Source organism: Nerophis ophidion, linkage group LG18 (assembly GCF_033978795.1).
Source record: "Nerophis ophidion isolate RoL-2023_Sa linkage group LG18, RoL_Noph_v1.0, whole genome shotgun sequence".
Classification (NCBI taxonomy): Eukaryota; Metazoa; Chordata; class Actinopteri; order Syngnathiformes; family Syngnathidae; genus Nerophis; species Nerophis ophidion.
The window spans coordinates 44,937,498-44,958,631 of record NC_084628.1 but is presented as its reverse complement, the minus strand read 5'-3'; the positions used below and the strand labels follow the sequence as shown (position 1 = coordinate 44,958,631).

Genomic DNA, 21,134 nt, shown 5'->3' with positions numbered 1-21,134 from the left:
AACATATAAAGTGGTATAAAAGCGCAAACAGGTGAAATGTAACAAGAAAATGTTGCAAAGCTTTAATAAAACAAAGCTGCTATGCAGGCTGTTTCTTTCTTTCAAAAATAATAATGAATCAAAATCATGTCATTTTGAATTATTGACCTATTCAAGGCTTCAATTACGTCACATTAAATATTCCACTTTGAGATATTTGTTGGGGAAAATGTTGCATATTTTGTGTTTTGCCATATAAAAATATCTGAGCTGTTTTTTTTTTTAAAGAAGGGCCTAAAACAAACAAACTAACAAAAAACATAAACAACAATAAAACTTAAAATTGACGGATATATCTGAAGTTGATCTCGAGATTATTGTGCTAAAAGTAAAAAATGTATAAGTTATTTTTGAAGACTTTAATGAGTAGGACACTTTTGGAACCCCAATTATTTTAGTGTGATTTGTTTTTAAGTGTCATTGCTCAAAAAATAATAATGAATCAAAATCCAAAATCAAGGCTCCAATTATTATATCATCTCGAATATTCCACCTAAAAAAGTTATTGGGTGAAAATATTGCATATTTTGTGTTTTTTCCATTTTTTTTCCTAATGCTGATCTAGATATTCAAAACTTGAATAATAATAAAAATAATAATACTGAATAATGACACATTTTTTATATTTTTTTGGGGCCAAAACCCTTTGGTGTCCCCGGGTTCATAACTGAGTGGAGGCCTAAATGTATATTTTTTATACATATATTGTATTGCTTTTTAAAAAATATATATATGAAAATGTCCCCCGCTTGCTTTGAAGTTTGGACACCCCTGGTTTAAAGAGTGTTCCCTAAAAAGTGTACTATTTGAAAAGGTCATCTGGTCATTTTTTTATTTTCTATTGTAGGGTATAAATAAAAGTTTTCCCACTTCGAAGTTTATGTAAACAATTAGTTTGGGTTGAAAAATGCAAATATATGCTTAAATGTATAATCCCCCCAAAAAGGGATAAATTGTATAAAAAAACACATACCATATGTTTGGGACAATAAGGTCTTACGGTGCACGCAAAGTCTGTTTCTACCTCTTCTGCGGGAGCTCCTAGAAGCTCCACTGTGAGCGCCGCCATAGAATCCTATTATCAGCTGTTTAGTTTCACAATATTATGCAAAAACAACTTTTTTTTACCTTCTGGTACCTGCTGATCTGTATTTGGGATCTGCATAAGTCCCGAAAATGTGCGCCACTGTAGTCCGTGCTTATACAAAGTCAGGGAGTGTTTCTAGGAGTGTACTCACACATCTGCACCTGACATAGATCTGCTTCTTGTGTATTTTGGAGCAACACGGTTGTTTTGGTGGAGGCAGCATACTTTCAGGAGTAAATATTTACCACTTGTTATAAACTCCATCGAGCTGATGTTTCCTTTAATGACCTTAAAAGAAAGGTCAGTGGGATGTGATGCTGTCTTCACCGCCACACAAGCAGAAAGGTCAGCCGCTCTCCTCCTGTGTCTGTCTGACATCCACAGGCTAACTAAACTTTACCACAACACATGACTTATTTGCTCCCTTTAAATCGCCTGCAAATTTCTCCTAACGACAAGCTTGATTTTTTGGGTGTTTTTCTGCAGTGCAATCGATGGCTGTAAATGTCAGCGAGGTTTTGGGGAGAAGCAGCAGAAGGTCAGTGTGTCCACCCAGTGAAAATGCCACCGTGATGGAGTCCCCCAAACAAAGTCAGATGTCACTGAGGTGGTATCTCACCACAGGTGGGTAGAGGAGCCAGATGTTGTACTCAAGTAAGAGTACAGTTACTTTACAGATGTATTACTCAAGTCAAAGTAAGGAGTAGTCACCCAAATATTTACTTGAGTAAAAGTAAAAAGTATGTTGTGAAAAAACTACTCAAGTACTGAGTAACTGATGAGTAACCTGTTTGTTTAATGATGACGGCAACAAGTAATGCACAAAAACATAAAATTAGAAATGAACAAATTCAGAGCCGGGAATATCTCTTAAGCAACTAAAACAATATTATATATTAAATAATATATATTTGCTTTTACACTGTATTGAAAAAAAACTTGAAAATGAATTTGACCTTTGCAAGCTCATGATACTATTGGCTAAGTTTTATATTCATAAATGTAAGTTTCTCAATACCCGACCTGTTTTTTGTGCCTTTAAAAAAGATTTAGAACTCTACATTAAAACACTCTACCTCTAACAAGCAAAAAGCTGTGAAAACGATGATGCTGTGTTCCAAATGTAACTTATTTACTGAGATTGAGTGAGCCTATGGCTTTGCACTATGTTTATTTTATATATATATATATTTTTTTGCCTTCTAATTAGTTCATTTTAATTTAAAATCCCCCTACTGTTTTGTACATTTTTAATACTGTTTTGTACTGTTTTTGTACCTACTTTGATTATGATTTTAAACTGTTTGTAAATGTTGAAATTTATAAATAAAGGTTTATAAAAATAAATAAAAAACGTGTGCAGTTAATCATGTAATTGCCTGGCTCTGTTTGATTGGTGAAATGGAGTCAAACGTCACCAGTGACTGCATTTGATTGGTGAAACGGAGTCAAACGTCACCAGTGATCGCATTTGATTGGTGAAACAGAGTCAAACCTCACCGTTTCCTGCATTTGATTGGTGAAACGGAGTCAAACGTCACCAGTGACCACATTTGAATGGTGAAACGGAGTCAAACGTCACCAGTGACCACATTTGAATGGTGAAACGGAGTCAAACCTCACCAGTGACCACACTTGATTGGTGAAACAGAGTCAAACCTCACCAGTGACCACACTTGATTGGTGAAACGGAGTCAAACGTCACCAGTGACCGCATTTGATTGGTGAAACGGAGTCAAACGTCACCAGTGACCGCATTTGATTGGTGAAACGGAGTCAAACGTCACCAGTGACCGCATTTGATTGGTGAAACGGAGTCAAACGTCACCAGTGACCGCATTTGATTGGTGAAACGGAGTCAAACGTCACCAGTGACCGCATTTGATTGGTGAAACGGAGTCAAACGTCACCAGTGACTGCACTTGATTGGTGAAACGGAGTCAAACATCACCAGTGACTGCACTTGATTGGTGAAAAGGAGTCAAACGTCACCAGTGACTGCACTTGATTGGTGAAACGCAGGCATGTGATAGATCCTACTTTGACGGTCTGTCTAACAAACCAAAACAAACAAAGCCTGCATTAACAGATCGATAAAAATCAGTAGCGAGCTGAATGTAGATAAATGGAGCGGAGTAAAAGTAGCCTTTTTCTCTATAAATATACTCAAGTAAAAGTAAAAGTATCTTGCATTAAAACTACTCTTAGAAGTACAACTCATCCCAAATGTTACTCAAGTAGATGTAACGGAGTAAATGTAGCCTGTTACTACCCACCTCTGGTGGTATCTGACACACATTGTGGTGTCTCACCAGTGGAGCTCCATCCCATGGATACAACGTGAGGTTAGATTGGTCTCAGCCTCTTGCATATTTCATCCTGCGGTGATATTGCATGTGATCAATCACTTCATCTGATATTCCTTGAAATGAAACATCAGCGTGTTTTTTGGTTGTTTTTTTTAAGTGGTTTGGTCCCCAGTGTGGATGCTCTCCTCAAACCAGCGGACCGCAGGCTTGTGTTTATCACAGCATAAACACTTTCATCACAGTGGGAACTTACTGGCATGCTGCTGTGTTTACAACAGGAAGTCACAGGCATGCATAAATAATGATGTAAATGCTCAAAATAAAGCATAGCTAATTATGCTATTAGGATGTGTTTACTGAGTCTTGAAGTGTTCCTAAAAACTGTTGTGTTGTCATGAATTCACTGGACAAATACTCTGTAGTTTGTCTCGTTGTACAAAAGCAGTGAAGTTGTCACCTTGTGTAAAAGGTAAATAAAAAGAGAATACAACAAATCCTTTTCAACTTATATTCACTTGAATAGACTGCAAAGACAAGATATTTCATCTTCACACTGACAAACTTTCTTCTTTTTTGCAAATAATCATGAAGTTAGAATGTAATGGCAGCAACACATTGCAAAAAGGGCATTTTTACCAGTGTGTTACATGGCCTTTCCTTTGAACAACACTCAGTGCAGGTTTGGGAACTGAGGAGACACTTTTTTGAAGTGGAATTCTTTCCCATTCTTGCTTGATGTACAGCTTAAGTTGTTCAGCAGTCTCCTCCCTCATATTTTAGCCTGCACACATTTTCAATGTCTGGACTACAGGCAGGCCAGTCTAGTACCTGCACTCTTTTACTATGAAGACACGCTGTTGTAACACCTGGCTTGCTGAAATAAGCAGGGGCGTCCATGATAACAACATATGTTGCTCCAAAAGCTGTATGTACATTTCAGCATTAATGGTGCCTTCACAGATGTGTAAGTTAGCCATGTCTTGGCCACTAATACACCCCCATACCATCACACATGCTGACTACCACACTTTCACCCTACAACAATCACTAATACACCCCCATACCATCACACATGCTGACTACCACACTTTCACCCTACAACTATCACTAATACACCCCCATACCATCACACATGCTGACTACCACACTTTCACCCTACAACAATCACTAATACACCCCCATACCATCACACATGCTGACTACCACACTTTCACCCTACAACAATCACTAATACACCCCCATACCATCACACATGCTGACTACCACACTTTTACCCTACAACAATCACTAATACACCCCCATACCATCACACATGCTGACTACCACACTTTCACCCTACAACAATCACTAATACACCCCCATACCATCACACATGCTGACTACCACACTTTCACCCTACAACAATCACTAATACACCCCCATACCATCACACATGCTGACTACCACACTTTCACCCTACAACAATCACTAATACACCCCCATACCATCACACATGCTGACTACCACACTTTCACCCTACAACAATCACTAATACACTCCCATACCATCACACATGCTGACTACCACACTTTCACCCTACAACAATCACTAATACACCCCCATACCATCACACATGCTGACTACCACACTTTCACCCTACAACAATCACTAATACACCCCCATACCATCACACATGCTGACTACCACACTTTCACCCTACAACAATCACTAATACACCCCCATACCATCACACATGCTGACTACCACACTTTCACCCTACAACAATCACTAATACACCCCCATACCATCACACATGCTGACTACCACACTTTCACCCTAGAACAGTCCGGATGGTTCTTTTCCTCTTTGTTCTTGAGGACACAATGTTCACAGTTTCCAAAAAACAATTTGAGATGTGGACTCGTCAGACCAGGGAACACTTTCCCACTTTGCATCAGTCCATCGAAGCCGGCGGCGTTTCTGGGTGTTGTTGATAAAAGGGATTTCGCTTTGCATAGTAGAGTTTTAACTTGCACGTTGTCATAACGGGGTTTTTTGCAGCTTATTGCAAGGTTTGTTCACCCAGGATGCAATCGGACTATTCCGGACAAGGCTTGCAGGTAGGAACATTTTTAATTATTCAATTAGGAGGCAGAATCTAAGGCAAAAATCTAGGACATGAAGCAATGGACATGGAAACCTCACTAAACTGTGGCATGAAACAAATAGCATTAACTATGGAATCGGTCATGAAAACGAGCAACATGAACTTTGGTATCGAATGAAACAAGCATGAAACTACAAATGACGCCTGACTCAGCGTGGGGAGCAAGGTGACCAAATTAAATAGCTCTCTGATTAGTGGTTGACCACTAACCAGAGGCAGGTGAAAATAATAAGTAGCCATGGCAACCAACCCAAACTCAAGTGTCAAACAGGAGCTAAAAGAGAACATAACCAAAACATGAACCAGACCATGGATCATGACACACATCTACAGATGTAGCAACCAACTGTAGTTACTGAGAATGGTTTTCCGAAGTGTTCCTGAGCCCATGTGGTGATGTCCTTTACACACTGATGTGGCTTTTTGTTGCCTGAGGGATGGAAGGTGCGTAATATCATGGCTCACGTGCAGTGATTTCTCCACATTCTCTCAACCTTTTGATGATATTACGGAGCGTAGATGGTGAAATCCCGAAATTCCTCGTTGAGATTCTTAAACAATTTGCTCAGGCATTTGTTGACAAAGTGGTGACCCTTGCCCTGTCTTTGTTTTGTGAATGAGTGAGCATTTCATGGAAGCTGCTTTTATAGCCAATCATGGCACCCACCTGTTCCCAATTAGCCTGTTCACCTGTGGGATGTTCACATAAGTGTTTGATGAGCAGTCCTCTGCTTTCTCACTCTTTTTTGCCACTTGTGCCGGCTTTTTTGAAATATGTTGCAGGCATGAAATTCCCAATGAGCTAGTATTTGCAAAATATAACAAAGATGAAATATCTTGTCTTTGCAGTCTATTCAAGTGAATATAAGTTGAAAAGGATTTGTTGTATTCTCTTTTTATTTAGCATTGACACAAGGTGAAAAATTCACTGCTTTTGGATTATGGAAAAAAATTAAATTCAACACATTATGGTTTTTATCGTAATTTTCTGCGTAGCAATACAGTCATCCCTCGCTTCAAACATCGCGGCTTCACGACATTACTTATTTTTTGGGGGGCATTATTGTTTATATTTTGGTCAAAGTATATTCAATAAATGTTGAGTAGTAAATTATACATTTTTGGGCATAACAATGACAAATATCAAGATTGCAGTAGTATTGTCCAGGAGAGGAGACACAGTCAATCAGACTGCACTGTTCAGTATCGTGGCCTCTGATTGGCTGAGCCTCGGCCAACATTACTGTATTGCATTAAAAGACTGTAAATATGAAATAAGCCTGTTATTTCATGGGCTGTTTTAATTTGAAAAACATATTGAGAAAGTCGTATAAAGTTTTCCAATACTCTGGTTATGAAAATATTTGAATTGTAATTTTTGATTCCTACTTTGCGTAAATGTGTATCTGGAACTTTTCCAGTATGAGCCAGTTTATGTTAGCTCATTTAAATGTGAATTTGGGGCTCCTAAAGCTAATGAAAGCTTTAATCTTTGTTTTATAATTGGATGTAATAGAAGCTTTGATGGTTGGTTTGAAACTCTCGGTAGACAGGAAGCAAACTTCTACAAGTCTTACAGTCCGTTGAGCTATCTTGTCCAAGGAAGTGCGTCAAGAACAATTTCAACGTTGTCAGCTTGAGCCCTACCTTCATTCACTCTCCTTGGACAGTAAGATGTTGCAAAAGAGCGGCCAAGTCAACCGACGAGACCTTTCTGAAGTAAATGTTTTGAAAAGATGGCAGCCAGACTGATGCCCGGGGTTGCAAGCCAGCCTAATGGACCATTCCACTCAATAATTTGTTGGCCCTTACGGAGGGAAACGAGGTTGCAAGGCAAGGCTGAGTGCAAAGTGCGGGAGACAGCAGTCGCAGGACTGATAGCATGCATTAGCTCTTTGATGCTGTCTCTCGGTGGACTTGATGCTTGCTCACACAGCAAACAGGATGTGCAGAATCTTTAACAACAAGCTTTAACTTACATTCACTTGTCACTTCCATCACGTGCTGCTTTTTTCTACATAATAATGCTAATATTTACTGCCGGAGATGTCAGGTTCAAACATTAATGACAACTATTAAACAGACAGGAAACAAGGAATCATACAGAGACAGAGTTCAATTTAGCTCATGAGGAGAACCTTTGGAGCTGCACACTTAGTCACAGTCTCGCGCTACGCTCTAAGGTACGGCTCCCACGCGTCCCTCTATTTATTCAGGAGTTCCACAGTCAACATCAGTGAGGCCGCCTCTAAAAGGAGTGGCCACATAAATTATGCAAAGCAGGTCCAGTACGCACAATATGTGATGGAACGTGTTGGGGCCTTGTGATTTCCTTGTTTCTGCTTTGACTGCGTGCCATCGTCTTATCTTCATTGAGGTCCTTGCAGTCCTTGGCGGTTAGCGGGCTAAAACAAAGATAAATCTGCGGCTGAGGCCACCCTTCAGACAAGCAGTTTTGTCCTTGCACAGATACAATAGTCTAACTTGAGCACAATAGCTAATAACTATAGCAACGGACATTAAGCATACTAAAGTTGTGTCATAATATATATATACATACATGTGTGTATATATATATATATATATATATATATATACATATATATATATATATATATATATATATACATACATGTGTGTATATATATATATATATATACATATATATATACACATATATATATATATATATATATATATATATATATATATATACATATATATATATATATATATATACATATATATATATATATATATATACATATATATATATACATATATATATACATATATATATATACATATATATATACATACATATATATACATATATATATATATATATATATATATATATATATATATATATATATATATATATATATATATATATACACATATACATACATACATGATTATTCCATTATTTTAACATTATTTTTATTGCTGCAGTTGTGCAAACCCCGTTTCCATAAGAGTTGGGAAAATTGTGTTAGATGTAAATATAAACAGAATACAATGATTTGCAAATCCTTTTCAAGCCATATTCAGTTGAATATGCTACAAAGACAACATATTTGATGCTCAAACTCACAAACTTAATTTTTTTTGCAAATGATAATTAACTTAGAATTTCATGGCTGCAACACGTGCCAAAGTAGTTGGGAAAGGGCATGTTCACCACTGTGTTACATCACCTTTTCTTTTAACAACACTCAATAAACGTTTGGGAACTGAGGAAACTAATTGTTGAAGCTTTGAAAGTGGAATTCTTTCCCATTCTTGTTTTATGTAGAGCTTCAGTCCTTCAACAGTCCGGGGTCTCCACTGTCCTATTTTACGCTTCATAATGCGCCACACATTTTCCATGGGAGACAGGTCTGGACTGCAGGCGGGCCAGGAAAGTACCCGCATTCTTTTTTTATGAAGCCACGCTGTTGTAACACGTGCTGAATGTGGCATGGCATTGTCTTGCTGAAATAAGCAGGGGCGTCCATGAAAAAGACGGCGCTTAGATGGCAGCATATGTTGTTCCAAAAGCTGTATCTACCTTTCAGCATTAATGGTGCCTTCACAGATGTGTAAGTTACCCATGCCTTGGGCACTAATGCACCCCCATACCATCACACATGCTGGCTTTTACACTTTGCGTGGATAACAGTCTGGATGGTTCGCTTCCCCTTTGGTCTGGATGACAAGATGTCGTATATTTCCAAAAACAATTTGAAATGTGGACTCGTCAGACCACAGAACACTTTTCCACTTTGCATCAGTCCATGTTAGATGATCTCGGACCCGGTGGCGTTTCTGGATGTTGTTGATAAATGGCTTTCGCTTTGCAGAGTAGAGCTTTAACTTGCACTTACAGATGTAGCGACCAACTGTATTTAGTGACAGTGGTTTTCTGAAGTGTTCCTGAGCCCATGTGGTGATGTAACACAGTGGTGAACATGCCCTTTCCCAACTACTTTGGCACGTGTTGCAGCCATGAAATTGTAAGTTGATTGTTATTTGCAAAAAAAATTAATTTTATGAGTTTGAACATCAAATATGTTGTCTTTGTAGCATATTCAACTGAATATGGCTTGAAAAGGATTTGCAAATCATTGTATTCTGTTTATATTTACATCTAACACAATTTCCCAACTCATATGGAAACAGGGTTTGTAGTTCAAATTCTTGTTTTGTCAAGCTCTACTGTCATTTTCCACATTTTTAAAAGGTCTTTTTCCATATTGATTATGGAGCATGATCTTTGCAGCTGGATGCAGTCGCTCAAGGTCAAAGGTTGTCTGACAAGTGTTCTGGCATTAGCAGCTCCAAAGTTGGAAAAGTAGCTTCCTGGCCTCCAATTAGTCAAAGTCCACTTGCATTGTTCAGTCCACCTCCAACTGAGCACCCATCCCCACACAGTCTGGTACATGCAGCTCCAGGCAGCCCCGCTGCGGAATGAAACATCAGGTGTGCGCCGTCAAAGGGGCCCCTGGCGTCCCCTGGCGTCCCCTGGCGTCCCCTGGCCTCGCTGCGGCGTGACAGGAGGTGAGTGCGATGGATAAAAAGGTTTGGAAGGGGAAGAGGACTTGAAAGGACGCCACACGGAGAGAAAAGAGAGGCGACAACAGGGAGCTTTGATGGGGGAGGCAAAGGTTGAATGACTGAAAGAGAAAGCGGGGCGGAGGATGAGAAGAAAGGCCAAAAAAAGGCTTGACAGAAGAGATGAAAAAAAAGAAGCAAACAGGAAGGAAGCAGCGGCGCATTACATCTGGCCGACAGAGAGCCGGAACGCCAAGAACCGAACAATCTCTTCTTTCTTGTCGTTGAAAGCAAAAGAAAGCCAGGGGAAGGCAGCAGTGCATCATGGGAGCTCGGGGAAGGGATGAGAGAATAGAAACAATAAATGATTGCCATGATTGTCTCTCTCTCCACACACACACACACACACACACACACACACACACACACACACACACACACAAAGACCTTTTAAACGCGACATCAACACTTCAATACCAGGGAAGTGACAGCTTTTGATGAGAAATGGCACAGAATGGACAAAAGCAGTGAAGTTGTCACCTTGTGTGAATCTGAAGTAAATACAATGATTTGCAAATCCTTTTCAACTTATATTCAATTGAATAGACTGCAAAGACAAGATATTTCATCTTCACACTGACAAACTTAGCAACACCCTCATGACATCACACATGTTGCCTTCATCCACACTTTACAAACACAATTTGAAAAGTGGACTCGTCAGACCAGAGAACACTTTTCCTCTTTGCATCAGTCCATCTTAGATGAGCTCAGGCCCAGCGAAGCCAGCAGCGTTTCCGGGTGTTGTTGATACATGGCTTTGGCTCTGCATAGTAGAGTTTTAACTTGTACTTACAGATGTAGCAACCAACTGTAGTTACTGAGGGTGGTTTTATGAAGTGTTTCTGAGCCCATGTGGTGATATCCTTTACACACTGATGTGGCTTTTTGATGCAGTACCGCCTGAGAGATTGCAAGTCACGTGCATTCAATGTTGGTTTTCTCCAGATTCTCTGAACCTTTTATTGATATTACGGAGCGTAGATGGTGAAATCCCTAAATTCCTTGCAATAGCTGCTTGAGAAATGTTGTTCTTAAACAATTTGCTCAGGCATTTGTTGACAAAGTGGTGACCCTCGCCCCGTCCTTGTTTGTGAATGAGTGAGTATTTCATGGAAGCTGCTTTTATAGCCAATCATGGCACCCACCTGTTCCCAATTAGCCTGCACACCTATGGCATGTTCCAAATAAGTCTTTGATGAGCATTCCTCAACTTTCTCAGTCTTTTTTGTCACTTTTGCCAGCTTTTTTGAAACATGTTGCAGGCATCAAATTCCAAATGAGCTAATATTTGCAAAGAATTTCCAGTGTGAAGATGAAATATCTTGTCTTTGCAGTCTATTCAATTGAATATAAGTTGAAAAGGATTTGTTGTATTCTCTTTTTATTTAGCATTTACACAAGGTGACAACTTCAGTCCTAAGTTGTATTTTCATGTAGCATGTCTTCTATAGGCCAGTGCTTCTCAAACTGTTCTGACCAAGCACCACCTCAGAAGACACTTGGCTGTCCTAGCAGCACCATAAAGACTAACAGTAAAAATAGAGTAGCGAAGGAGGCCCAAGTATTCATTAAAACAAGGCTTGTTTTCATGTATATTCAATATATTTGACCACTGTAACATTACACACAGTTTGAACAGTCATACTGTGTTTGAAAATTCACAAATAGAACACTTATCACTTAATGGATTCTTTGATGTACATCTGGATGAAACATGTGTTGATCACTCTAGCTTTGACCTTCCACATCTGTTCCAGCTGCTCTTTCAACCTTTGGTACTTCTCAAGTTTCTCATGTTCCTTCTTCCTGATGTTTCTGTCAGCTGGGATCACTACCAGCCTTTTCTGCTCTCTGTCCACCAACACTATGTCTGGTTGGTGAACCAGAAGATGTTTGTTAGTCTGGAAGCTGAAGTCCCACAGAACCTGACAGAGTGCTGACAGGAACTAAAGACAAATGCAGAGGAACAACTAAGACATGGTCAAACTGTCAGGGACAAGCCTGACACAAATGCCTGAGCAAACTGTTTAAGAACAACATTTCTCAAGCAGCTTTTGCAAGGAATTTAGGGATTTCACCATCTACACTCCATAATATCATCAAAAGGTTCAGACTATCTGGAGAAATCACTGCACGTAAGCGGCAAGGCTGAAAACCAACATTGAATGCCCGTTATCTTCGACCCCTCAGGTGGTTTTTGCATCAGTGTGTAAAAGATATCACCACGTGAACACTTCAGAAAACCACTGTCAGTAACTACGGTTGGTCGCTACATCTGTAAGTGCAAGTTAAAACTCTACTATGCAAAGCCACAGCCATTTATCAACAACACCCAGAAATGCCACCGGCTTCTCCGGGCTCGTCATAATCCAAGATGGACGGATGCAAAGTGGAAAAGTCTTCTGTGGTCTGACGAGTCCACATTTCAAATTGTTTTTGGAAACTGTGGACGTGGTGTCCTCTGGACCTAAGAGGAATAGAACCATGGGGACTGTTGTAGGGTGAAAGTGTAAAATTCAGCATGTGTGAAAGAAGTAAATGTGTGTGCCATGAGTGTAATGCTTATTGTGTTGTATGATGGGTGGAAATAATCATTTTATGTTGTCAGTGCTGCTTCATCCTAGCTGAAAGTCTGCTTAGCTGCTAACTTGCATGCTCTGACAACTCATTCTTCACGCAGACTCTGCAGTGTCCGGGATCTACTTGTCAAGCCTTCTTCCTCCCAGTCTCCATTGCTGCTCCACACACACAAACCACCAGCTCACTAACCCCAGTCTCCATTGCTGCTCCACACACACAAACCACCAGCTCACTAACCCCGGTCTCCATTGCTGCTCCACACACACAAACCACCAGCTCACTAACCCCGGTCTCCATTGCTGCTCCACATGGACAAACCACCAGCTCACTAACCCCAGTCTCCATTGCTGCTCCACACACACAAACCACCAGCTCACTAAGTCCAGTCTCCATTGCTGCTCCACATGGACAAACCACCAGCTCACTAACCCCAGTCTCCATTGCTGCTGCACATGGACAAACCACCAGCTCACTAACCCCAGTCTCCATTGCTGCTCCACACACACAAACCACCAGCTCACTAACCCCAGTCTCCATTGCTGCTGCACATGGACAAACCACCAGCTCACTAACCCCGGTCTCCATTGCTGCTCCACACACACAAACCACCAGCTCACTAACCCCAGTCTCCATTGCTGCTCCACATGGACAAACCACCAGCTCACTAACCCCAGTCTCCATTGCTGCTCCACACACACAAACCACCAGCTCACTAACCCCGGTCTCCATTGCTGCTCCACACACACAAACCACCAGCTCACTAACCCCGGTCTCCATTGCTGCTCCACACACACAAACCACCAGCTCACTAAGTCCAGTCTCCATTGCTGCTCCACACACACAAACCACCAGCTCACTAACCCCGGTCTCCATTGCTGCTCCACACACACAAACCACCAGCTCACTAACCCCAGTCTCCATTGCTGCTCCACATGGACAAACCACCAGCTCACCAACCCCAGTCTCCATTGCTGCTCCACACACACAAACCACCAGCTCACTAACCCCGGTCTCCATTGCTGCTCCACACACACAAACCACCAGCTCACTAACCCCGGTCTCCATTGCTGCTCCACACACACAAACCACCAGCTCACTAACCCCAGTCTCCATTGCTGCTCCACACGGACAAACCACCAGCTCACTAACCCCGGTCTCCATTGCTGCTCCACATGGACAAACCACCAGCTCACTAACCCCAGTCTCCATTGCTGCTCCACATGGACAAACCACCAGCTCACTAACCCCAGTCTCCATTGCTGCTCCACATGGACAAACCACCAGCTCACTAACCCCAGTCTCCATTGCTGCTCCACACACACAAACCACCAGCTCACTAACCCCGGTCTCCATTGCTGCTCCACATGGACAAACCACCAGCTCACTAACCCCAGTCTCCATTGCTGCTCCACACACACAAACCACCAGCTCACTAACCCCGGTCTCCATTGCTGCTCCACACACACAAACCACCAGCTCACTAACCCCGGTCTCCATTGCTGCTCCACACACACAAACCACCAGCTCACTAACCCCAGTCTCCATTGCTGCTCCACACGGAAAACCACCAGCTCACTAACCCCGGTCTCCATTGCTGCTCCACATGGACAAACCACCAGCTCACTAACCCCAGTCTCCATTGCTGCTCCACATGGACAAACCACCAGCTCACTAACCCCAGTCTCCATTGCTGCTCTACATGGACAAACCACCAGCTCACTAACCCCAGTCTCCATTGCTGCTCCACACACACAAACCACCAGCTCACTAACCCCGGTCTCCATTGCTGCTCCACATGGACAAACCACCAGCTCACTAACCCCAGTCTCCATTGCTGCTCCACACACACAAACCACCAGCTCACTAACCCCAGTCTCCATTGCTGCTCCACACACACAAACCACCAGCTCACTAACCCCTGTCTCCATTGCTGCTCCACACACACAAACCACCAGCTCACTAACCCCGGTCTCCATTGCTGCTCCACACACACAAACCACCAGCTCACTAACCCCAGTCTCCATTGCTGCTCCACATGGACAAACCACCAGCTCACTAACCCCGGTCTCCATTGCTGCTCCACACGGACAAACCACCAGCTCACTAACCCCGGTCTCCATTGCTGCTCCACACACACAAACCACCAGCTCACTAACCCCGGTCTCCATTGCTGCTCCACACACACAAACCACCAGCTCACTAACCCCGGTCTCCATTGCTGCTCCACACACACAAACCACCAGCTCACTAACCCCGGTCTCCATTGCTGCTCCACACACACAAACCACCAGCTCACTAACCCCAGTCTCCATTGCTGCTCCACACGGACAAACCACCAGCTCACTAACCCCGGTCTCCATTGCTGCTCCACATGGACAAACCACCAGCTCACTAACCCCAGTCTCCATTGCTGCTCCACACACACAAACCACCAGCTCACTAAGTCCAGTCTCCATTGCTGCTCCACATGGACAAACCACCAGCTCACTAAGCCACAATGAAGGCAGGCGACAAGTGTTTCATACGCCTGCTGAACATGTTCATGCAGAAACATCCTGTAAACCCTGTGAATGGCCGCCCTTCAACTGAGTGTACAGCTGCTGCCCTCATCTTGTCACCCACATTTACACCCACTTCTTGTGGGTGTAAATGTGTATTTCAATTCTACACACTTTTACAACATTGGAAAGCATTAGTAAAATTGAGGTTTTTCCCAGGATTTTCCCAGGATGAGATAATTTCTGGTAATTACTGTCTCAGAATGGCCAAAGGTATAGATGTGTGTGTCCAAGTTAAAGGAAATAACTTCTAATAGATTTTTTATCATCTTTGGCAAGCTGGGTAATGTTTGCTGTGGTCTGGAACAACATGGCATACAAACAACTATGAGAAATGCAGCCAATGTTACATACAGACAATGTGTCATGAGACATGCAAATATAAATGAAATACACAGAGGACTAAGTCAAAGATAGCTACAAATGAGGTACAATGATGCAATATGTACATCCAGCTCGCCTAAATAGCATGTTAGCATTGATTAGCTTGCAGTCATGCACTGAACAAATCTTCCTGATTAGCACCCCAACAAATTAATAACATCAACAAAGCTAATCTTTGTGCATTCACACACAGCATACAACGTTTGGTGGACAAAATGAGACTGTGGAGGTCTTGTTCCTCTGGGTTCTTTTGACCATCAGTCACCGACATCACCACACCTTTTCAGGGTTTAACAATAATGCTTATTTTACAATAAACATGTTAGGACGTGCAAAGTCTGGGTGCTTTTCAGCAAAGGACTTTTTCCTCAATCGAGCACATGAATGGTTTTCCTTCAGAGTCGTCTGTCTTCCTCTCGCTCCCCTCGTGCTTCGCCAACATCTTTTTTTGATTGATTGAAACATTAGTAGATTGCACAGTACAGTACATATTCCGTACAATTGACCACTAAATGGTAACACCCCAATAAGTTTTTCAACTTGTTTAAGTCGGGGTCCACCTTCATCATTTCAACCAGCCCTCCTTAAACAGAGCGACAGGTGATCAGACAAACACTCTCAGCTGTGTCATCTACACACCTGCCGCTGATCTCGAAGCCGGCCCTGACACACCCCGCTTCGCTGCTGGTCCGCAGGCCACGCCCCCCGCCCCCAAAGAGACAAAGGAGTGGCAGATTTTACATGTAAACAAACTGTTGCGTCACAGTCTACACTATGATGAGTTCAAGAACCGCCAAAATTAGTAGGGCAAAACCATGTTCACCAAATCCTCACATTAAACATATTCAACAGTGGTAGTTCTAACAAATGGGAAGGTTTGTTTGATTGATTGATTGATACTTGTATTAGTAGATTGCACAGTACAGTACATATTCTGTACAATTGACCACTAAATGGTAACACCCCAATAAGTTTTCAACTTGTTTAAGTCGGGGTCCACCTTCAACAATTCATGCTAGGTGCTATGTTTGTCCTCCAACAAAAAAACATACTAAAACAAACAAAAAAAATAATCCCCCCCCCCATCTTTTTCCATTTTCAGTCCTTTTTAAAAATGCTCCAGGGAGCCACTCAGGCTGACACGTCTGTGTCTTCATGTTTTGTTTTGGTCATGTTCGGTTTTGTTTTTTGGACATTTATTTCTTGTTCCTGCACTTCCTCATATTTCTTATTACCATAGCAACTCATTAGTTTTCCCCTTGTCCTCTCACACCTGTTTGTAATGATCATGTCTATTATTTAAACCGGAAGTTGCCAGGAAGTTATCCTGGCAAAATTATTCCTCAACTGCCTTCATGCCTTTGCTGTTTATTCTCTGCCCATAGTTTCCCTCCTGCCAAGTAAGTTTTTTTTTTTTTTGTCACAGTTGTTTTTTGTTTTTGTCTATAGTCATGCCATAGTGCTAGTTTTGTTTTTTAGTCAAGTTTGTTCTGCGCGCCTTTTGTTTGTAGTTTGTTAGTATAAATAAAAAAGTACTTACATTCACGTCTCGCTCGTGCCAATTTTCTTTTGCATCGGAAAAACAATCCATGCCCAAGTCCAAGTCTTGAGACAGGCAGCTGGAGAGCCACTGACGGCTGACCCCCAGTCTCCTCCTCCATGACGAGGCTGAGGCTGCACACTACACAAATAAGTACAAAACACGGACGGTTGAAAAGTACAAAAAATGAAAAGAGGTTGCGCAAGTTAGGCAAAGAGCTTCAAAAAGACAAAGCAGATGTGACAATTGCAACATCAAAGCTACGAGCAGCATGGCGGTGAAAACAACCAACCTGAGCAGGTGGTGAGCAGGTGGTTTTAAGCAGGATGGGAGGATGAATGGTGGACCAGGATTGGCTGGCTGGTTAACAGGTGAAATGAGGAGCAGCTGGAACAGGAAGTGGTTGATTGGCACTCGAGGCGGTGAATGGGTGTCACCTGTAGACAGAATAGTGGAAGAAACACCAAGAAAGAACCACAACCTAACACGGAGTCAAATATTCATCTGAATAGATCTCAGTGTGTCGTCAAAGAGTCCATTGTTCAGAATCAGGGAAACTTCTGCTTTAAAGCAGCAGTATGATGAAACATCAACAGACTTTTTACGCTGAGCCGTCTTTCATTTGATGTGTTGAACCACATCCACCTGGATGCACGCCCCAATGCTGAGGTTCAACTGAAATCCTGCAATGTTCTCTTAGAATTGTTGAAGTGGAGCAGCACACATTTTCCAAACAGGCTGAATATTTTAAAGTTTAATCAGAAGAAAAATGTGGGCTTTGTGGCACTTTGCAGAAAACATTTGGGAATCTCAGGAAAAGCAGGAATTTTTTTCAAAATAGTAAAATAAAAACTTGAATGGTCTAAATGAGTTGAAATTGTGTTGGAGTTTTTTTTTTTTTTTAAGTCGGTGGAGAAATGTTGAAGTAAAAACATGTTGAATTCACATACTTGGTCCATGGAGAAATAAGTGTGACCAGTAGATGGCAGTCACACGTAAGAGATGTGTGTAGACTGAAATATGACTCAAGTAAACAACACCAAAATGTTGGATTACACACGGCGCTCAAAAATCTATCAAAATGTTTTAGTAGGACTTTGATAAGCTATGAAGCCACACAATATCAACTATGAAGGATAAAACACTGAATATTAACAAAATATGAACCTCACATCCCCTCTCCATTCACATATTTGACAATCAAGCATTAAGGAGTGTGAATATGCAGGACTAGCTGCAATGTGCTCAAACAACCACTGGGTACCCACCTGTGTAATAGTGTATCATCTCCTTCTGGTTGAAATGTAGAAGGTCTTATGGGGTCAGAAGTACAATCTTCACTCACGCTTGTAGTCAAAGATGGGGCACAATTACAGATACTGGAGCTGATTAGTGAATGATAAATATTGCATGATTTTTATGATTGGTGCCTTCCTCATCTTTCAAAACAGTTACGCCATCGTTTTGAATTTGAACCTGGGTTCCTTGAACGCACCAGAATGATGTCACTCTAAACCTAAGTGGGTTTGATGCTGCCACAAATAGTCCTGCATTGTTTACCTTTCTTTCATCACCTAAGCCTGCCAGTCCTGCATGTGAATACATTAAAGTGGAGCTTTGATGTTGTTATGACGTCTGTGTTGAGGCAGCTAGTGAAGCCTTCCATGCTGCTACCGACACAAATGATCTTTATTTGCATTTTTGCAAGGGAGTTTAATTAAACATTCCTAATTTGATTCTATTTTATTATTGAACTTTGACGACAAAATTGATTTTCTTTGAACATTAATGACCGCAATGAATTCATATCTGATGGGTTTAAATGACGGAAAAAATATCTTCAAATCTTTATAAAAGGCCAGACAACGATCACGTGGCCCTCCTAGTGGTTGTGGCCCCCAGCAAGGGTTGACCCGCATGGTTGTAGTTTGATGTGTCTGTGTCATACTAAGGTGGGGGTCAGCAACCTGCTGCTCTGGCGCGCCCCCTGGTGGCTCCAGAGCAGCCCCTGGTGGCTCCAGAGCAGCCCCTGGTGGCTCTAGAGCAGCTCCTGGGGGCTCATTGGGGCTTTTGCGAAAATGTATGAAAATGGAAAAAAAATGGGGTGAAAAATGTTTAGTTTTTTTTGTTGTAATATTGTTTGTGTAGGAGAACAAACACAACACAAACCTTCCTAATTGTTATAAAGTCCACTATTGAATATGTTTGTCTTCATGCTTCACTGACGAGCGTCGTTTTGTCCTACTCATTTCACCGGCCCTTGAACTCACCGTTGTGTGCACTGAGACTCAACAGTTTGATCACATGAACAACTTTCTCTGACGCTGCCACAGAAAGATGTGTTTCATGCCACTCCTTCCTCGTCTCGTTTTGTCCACCAAACGTTTTATGCTATGCGTGAATGCACAAAGGTGAGCTTTGTTGATGTTATCGACTTGTTGGAGTACTAATCAGGCATATTTGGTCACTGCACGACTGCAGGCTAATCTATGCTAATTTTTTGATTGATCTAAACTTTATTAGTAGATAGCACAGTACAGTACATATTCCGTACAATTGACCACTAAATGGTAACACCCCAATAAGTTTTTCAACTTTTTTAAGTCGGGGTCCACGTTGATCAATTCATGCTAACATGCTATTAAGGCTAGCTGTATGTACATATTGCATCATTATGCCTCGTTTGTAGCTATATTTAATTTCCTTGACACTGTCCTCGGTGTATTTAGTTTTTTTTCCATGTCTCATGACACATTATCTGTATGTAATATTGGCTGCATGTCTGATAGTTGTGTGCCATGTTGTTCCAGACCACAGCAAACGTTACCCAGCTTGCCAAGATTGTAATAAATCCATGAGAAGAAGATATTTCCTTTGACTTAGACACACACATTTACACCTTTAGTCATTCTTAGATAGTAATTTCCGGGAGTTATCGCACCTTCTTATAAGTTTTACTAATGTTTTCCCAATATTGTAAAAATGTATGGAATACATATCTTATTTCAGCATTTCTGTCAGCAAAGATTTGCGTCAGCCTGCAACAAAGTCATTTTGACAATAAGCTAATAAAAATACATCATATTTCGCCTTCATTATAACACTTATATACGTTTTTTTGCGGCTGCGGACAGGGTACTTTTTTGTATTTGTGGTCCAATGTGGTCTTTCAACATTGTGGGTTGCCGAACTCCGATGTAAATATTTTTTTTACCTTCATTAAAACAAAGACACTCTAAAACATTTTTGCAGAATCACATGTTTTGTTCGACCTCCTGCCTGGAAATGTAAATGGTGTCTTACTAACCCAGCCTGACAGGGTGGTGGCTCCATCTAGTGGCTGGGACGTGCATCACAGTCCTGTCCTGGGAGCCCTTTTCAAGGCCTCTTTCTTGTCTTGTGAACCCTGGACTCCCTAGAACAATGACACAATTCAAGTCAAGTGGTCATTTTTATTTATTTCTTTAAAATCCATAACAGCAAGAATCAAATATAGCAATGCAGGCCCCTTTGGGGTTGGGGAGGGGGCCAACAAAAGTGTTAAATCCCACCTCCCCCGTCTTCTTGGACATTTTATGGCTTTAGACCAGTTGGAAGTTGAGTCTGTTGACCAGCAGGGAAGGAGAAGGCAGAAAGAAAGAGACAGAATACGTTGTATCAGCACTACTAGCACAGGAAACACAAAGTATTGTGTGTAAGACAAAGTATTGTGTGTAAGAAGAAGTATTGTGTGTAAGACAAAGTATTGTGTGTAAGAAGAAGTATTGTGTGTAAGAAGTATTGTGTGTAAGACAAAGTATTGTGTGTAAGAAGAAGTATTGTGTGTAAGAAGTATTGTGTGTAAGAAGAAGTATTGTGTGTAAGACAAAGTATTGTGTGTAAGAAGAAGTAT

General features: G+C 41.5%; 2 protein-coding genes across 5 annotated transcripts in view; both read right to left on the bottom strand.

Annotated features, from left to right (window-relative positions):
• Positions 1-20,356, bottom strand: part of p2ry1 (purinergic receptor P2Y1) — a 107,736-nt gene extending 87,380 nt beyond the window's left edge. For 2 of the 3 annotated variants that reach the window (XR_009802635.1, XR_009802636.1), the window contains exons 1-2: positions 17,535-20,356; positions 17,243-17,383 (exon numbers count right to left, since the gene is read on the bottom strand). The gene's annotated coding sequence lies outside the window, so the exon portion shown is untranslated. The remainder of the gene's footprint in view (positions 1-17,242; positions 17,384-17,534) is intronic. The other variant, XM_061878238.1, reaches the window with a different exon arrangement.
• A 4-nt stretch (positions 20,357-20,360) lies between these two features.
• Positions 20,361-21,134, bottom strand: part of LOC133537257 (muscleblind-like protein 1) — a 141,187-nt gene continuing 140,413 nt past the window's right edge. For both annotated transcript variants that reach the window (XR_009802631.1, XR_009802632.1), the window contains one exon: positions 20,361-20,657. The gene's annotated coding sequence lies outside the window, so the exon portion shown is untranslated. The remainder of the gene's footprint in view (positions 20,658-21,134) is intronic.